Below are 5609 nucleotides of genomic sequence, written 5' to 3'. Positions count from 1 at the left end.
GAACAGACATTAGACATCACCCTGCCCTATCTTCACTCCTATCACCCAAATGGTCTCAGGGTCCTCCAGACCTATATGTAGCACCTGGGTGGTTGGAGGGAAAACAGAAAATAAACTGTGAAATCATTCGGTTATCACGATTTAGCTGTGGTTGTTTTATTTATCCAGGCCTCACCTAATCCCAAAAGAAAGGTTTAAGGAGATACTATTATTATTACTCTTACTAGGACACCTAGATCCTTTTGCCCTTAGTATCAATACTGAGCCCCATGAAGTCCCTCTGGGTCTTTTTTTCCAAGAGAAAAACTGGTCTTTTTGGAGTTTCTGCCGCAGGTCCATCCCTGTTGATCTAACTTAATAGCATCGGCTCCAAAAGCAGAGCAGGGGCGACCTTGGGGAACCTGGCAAGCAGACCCCTTCGAGCCTGCCCACCTCAGGTGGCCCTGCACTCTTCTTCCATATCTCTCTCCTGTCCTCATGGAAGCTGCTGTGAAAAGGGCCCCCTGATAGCCATGTTCACCATCGTCACTCCTTTCATCTGCAGGCTTGTCTCCAGGGGTGTCCACAGGTTAGGTGTAATCATTATACACTAAAAAGCCATGTCCTCTCAGCTGAATGTGAGGCACCCCGGGGCAGTGACATCCATAGGTTTTGTGGGTAGCCTCTTATTTTGCTCACAGGCAAGCTGTTCGTATTAAAGAGACACTAACAGCTTTCTTGACAAGAATCCTGGCTGCTATCTCTGTATTCATTCATTAATTTCATTCATTCACTTATTCAGGAAGTATTTATTGAGGGCCCATTTGAGTGTGTGCAGGTGGGACTTAGATTTACTGTCCCCTGGACATCTTTCTTCAAAGAGAAGTACTCTGCCTCTAACTTTTGTTTGCTACTTGGAATGTCCTCCCTGTGCAAATTAAGTGTCACACTGGCCTAGATTCAAGGGCTTATGATGCTGATCCTCGGCTTCTATTTCCAGCCTGAATCTCACACCATACCTCCACAACAAATTGGTCCAGTGCTCTCTCCTCAGTGTGCCGTGCATTTTAGAGCTTCTGCTTAAACATTTGCCGCTCCTCCCAGAAAGCCCTACCCACTCTCTAGTTAAATTATGATATGCTATTTAAAATTACCTAAATTTCTATTTCAAGTGGATTTCACATAAATAAATCAGGTCTTTTAATGTCATTGAAAGGGTTATTTTTAAATTAAGAGGTATGTCACAACCTGTCAGTGTGATAATGTCCATAATATCACATAACACAGCCTGGTGCATGGTAGGTAAGCAATGAATATTAGCTGAATGAATGAATGAATGAAATAGCTCCACCTGCTGATAAGGAAGGGCTCTTTGAGGAGCAGAGGCAGGCTGTGGAGCAGGAGAAGGCTCATGTAAATAGAATTGTCCATGAGTGCGTAGGACGATCCTGAGGCCCCCATGTGTCCAAATTCCTGGACCATTTTGGTTTATACAGCCAATTCATTGTCTGTGTTCTTCCTCTCGACAGTTTTTGAGATCTTCCCAGGACCTGCTTCTCTCTTTTGTAAAATGGTTTAAAAATAAGAACACATACTGATAGCTAGTATATATACTAATATGTGTACTACTACAGTATGCATATATATTATAACTAGTAACATCTGTACCTTTTGTCTCACTGGGTCATTCTGAGGTCCCAGAAGCTAACATATGGGAAAGCCCTTTGTGAAGATGTTCAAATCTTAATAATTATTGTGATTACTCAATCACAATAATTGACTGCTGTGGTCCCAGTACTTCCTGTGTCTCACTTGGCTTGGCTCTGAATCGATGGGACAGGCAGCATCTGTGTTTGTTCACTTGACTGGCTCCAAGATCTGGCATAGTCTGGCACTCAGTAAACATGGAGGAGGGACGCACAGCCCCAGGCTACCATATTCTGGTGTTTTCCACTATGGACTCACATCCAGCTCAGCTGAGTGGTACCAGGTGGTTGAAAAGAAGCATTGCTTCAGTGCTGTTGGCATGGTGCCTGGGCTCCAGGCCCTTGGGGTGGACACAGGATGGGCTGCGGGCAGCTCCATGAAACTGGTGGAATATAGCCACCCTTACTGGCCCCCAGTTATCAGAGCCCTCCACCCTCTATATATTTTCTTCAGCAGCCAAGCTTTGATTTTTGCTAAATTTCTTTTAACATAAAAGCTGTGCTCACCGCCATTTCCTCCCCTCTTCCCTTGCCCCTCCACATCCGCTCGCTCTCTTTGACCTTCTGCCAAAAACTATTTCTTAACGCTCAATTGCCTCCATCTCATTTGCTCACCACATTTCAGGCACTGTAAATTCTTGGTGTTCAAACCCCCTAAGGTTACAAAAACAGTACTTTGAGTTTATCTTCTTTCTTTCTTTAGAGTTTTGTTTTCAGGTTCATTAGGGACTTCCTCTGAGTGTAATTACCACTGTTCTGTTTTGATTGCTGCCCACCTTCTCCTTATTTTGTTAAAAAAGTCACAGACCTTCTGAGATTGCTTTCACTTTTAAAGTTATTACCTGTCTGCCTGCACATCAATCTTGTTGATTCTATTTCAAGGCATTTTCAAGAGTGAGCTCCTGCATAACTATCTTCTCTGCCCCCACTCTTTTTTCAGAAAGGTGAAGTAGGACAAAAGAAAGGATTAGAACTCAAGGATTTAACCTTAGTCCCTTCAAACATAGTGTCTGCAAATCAATGCTGTTCCTGCAGCCCACAGCTCCCTGTCTTATAAAACTTGCAGTTAAATCAATGGCATGTATGTGAGGCTTCCGTAAGTGTCCTGTATTTTATACCACAAAAGTGCTCTCTTTCCCTTCCCACACCGCTCTCCCCTCCCCTAACGTGATGTCGATTCCTCCAGCTGAGACCAGAGTCCTTGGCAAACAGAACTTGTCTTCTGGGCTGTCATATGTGGTCCACCTTTCACCTCTGGCTCAGGCAAATTGTTTATATGAAACTCAAATCGTGATCATTGAGCATTTGATTAAAGCTAACATTGATTGAAACTCACAGGTCAGAATAGAAAATTAATTTCCCTCAGGTTGCAGCATAACAGCTAATGAGCAATCACCTGATGTCACAGATAGCACTTGCTAATTCTGTGGGCTTAACGGGGAGCTCCACACGGGCCGCTGGGAACCAACAATCATACCATATGTAACCAGGAACTAATTTTCCCTGGATCCAAAAAGAGGCTTCATATCTGACCCATGTCAGAGAAGGATGAGGCATAAATCCCTTATGAGCTCTTAGAAGCCAAGCACGTGACATTGGCCATGGGAAATGCATTTCCTTTAGACTGGCAATCAGCCTCAATTTGCGCTGTTCCTTGAGTGCAGTAGTGACCTCCCATATTTAGTCTTTCATGAACCAGGCACTTCCTCGAGAGGCAATAGCTTTCCTAGGATGAAATAATGCAGCTGCTTCAGGCTGTGTATGGGACCTGTTCGTTTTAATTTTTAATTCAGCTTAGCTCATTTCTGTGAGTTAAGCTTTTGATTATTCCATTTCCAAAACCTTCCTTGCCAAACAGAGCTATGGGAATATGGGCACCGTGGCCCAGTTGCCTATGGTTCAGACCTGCCCTTGAAGGCAGGTGCAGATGGGGTCCAGAGCTATGTCCCATGGAAGTTACTTCCCATTCACCTGTATCTGGAGGGTGTGAACTGCAGAGGTGGAGGAAATTGGAGTCCAGAGAGCAAGCGCATTGGGAAGTGGGGACCTGGAATATTGATGGGCCAAGCTGAGGGGTTATGAAAAGACGGTATGGATGAAGAGGAGAGATGAAGACAGCAAGCCAGCAGACAGGACGAGGGCCAAGTGGAATAAAGTGAGTACTTATTGGAGTCAAGGAAGCAGACTTTCAACATTCCTTCTGTGCCTGGCTCCACAAATTTAAGAGCTAGAATCAGGCCAGATGTCAACCCCTCTACACTGTACTCCCAGATATATTGTGAATAGTTTGTTCAAAGTTTTAGGGCCTTCCAGGATGAACGGATGGTAGAGGTTACTTAGGTTCATTCTCTGCCCATCTTAAGCAGCTGAGGAGACTTCCTCAAAAACAGCAGGGGCTTAAGTGAGAGACTTCTGCTCCGTACAAAACCTACTGTTAATAGTCAATAAATAGTAATGGCTAATGATTACGCAGAAGCCCACCCAGCAGGACAGGTTATGAAAAGGGCATGGAAAAAATTACAGAAAAGTGAAGGGGCACATTTAAAGAAAGAAGAACATGGGACAAGAATATGGTTTGGGTAGGCCTGAAATTTGGCAGAGGCTATTAACCAGGTGGCCCAAAAGTGGAGAGCTACCCTGGGCTTTTGAGTTGTTGCTTTGCTAAAAAAACTTCCCTAAATCAGATTCTCCAAAAGGGTAAGCTTGGATTGGCATACATCTGTTATTTGTAAGAAATGCTGTTTCGTTATCTGTAAGAACATGAAATAAAGTGCACCATCAGGGTTCCTCAGACTTTTCAAGCATGATGGCCATCTTCTTTCTTGACTATTACCCCTTTTTAATAGCGAAATATAACTAGCACAGAGGAAAGTACATTAAGACATAAGTATTGACTTCTGGGTCTACCCCGATGGAGTGACCCCATTTCTCTCAAGCCGTCTGTCTTACAACTAAAAATTCCTGGACATAACACAACAAACAAGCATAGGAAGACTCTGAAAGTTGGAAAGAAGATAGTAAACAGTCTAGGGATCTCGGGATTTATAGAATGATATGGTGGTGGATTCCCTGGGTTTCTCCATCACTCCCACATATCCTGTGGGTGCTATACGAGCCTCCCACTCCAAATCACCAACAGGCACAGACCAAAAAAAAAAAAAACCTCTAAAAAAAGCCTGTTTTCCCCAGTCAAAGGACAAGGAAAAGGGTATCCTGACAACAAAAGGAAACTTTTGGACAATATCTTCCCTATCCCAGTGGGCTGAACAGGATACTTCCAGAACCACTTGCACCTTTTCTACTTGCAGAAGCTGGCTAAGGTGCTTCCACTCCCCGATCCAGCGGTGTGGGTGCCTGACCGGGGAGCTGGTAGCTAATCCTGGACCCCCTGGCAGAGCAAATCTAAATAGCATAAACACAAAGAAATCATAATTAAATTTCTTAATGTAAAAATTAACTGTCTAAAAACCAAAAACAAAGAAAGAAATCTTGAAGGAAGCAGAGAGAAATGATGTGTTACTTCTGGGGAACATCTATTTGAATGACAGTGGATATCTCATCTAAAAGCACCAAGGCCAAAAGTAAGAGGCGCACTTTTTTCAAGTACTGAAATAAATAAACTGTTAATCATAAATCTTATATGCGGCAAAAATATCCTTTAGGAATGAAGGGGAAATCAGAGATTCCCAGATGAAGGAAAATTTAAGAGAATTTGTCACCAATTGAGAAGACATGGACCAATTCCTATAAAACCACAAAATACCAAACTCAACCAGGATGAAATAGATAACCTGAATAGTTCTATAAGTATTAAAGAGGTTGAAATTGTAAGTAAGAAGCTCTTACAAATCTTCAGATGAAAATGTTTTAAGAAGAATTGACATCAATTTTATATAATCTATCTCAAAAAATAGAAGAGGAGTG

Source organism: Pteropus vampyrus, unplaced genomic scaffold (assembly GCF_000151845.1).
Source record: "Pteropus vampyrus isolate Shadow unplaced genomic scaffold, Pvam_2.0 Scaffold269, whole genome shotgun sequence".
Taxonomy (NCBI): domain Eukaryota; kingdom Metazoa; phylum Chordata; class Mammalia; order Chiroptera; family Pteropodidae; genus Pteropus; species Pteropus vampyrus.
Note: the sequence above shows the minus strand (reverse complement) of the source record.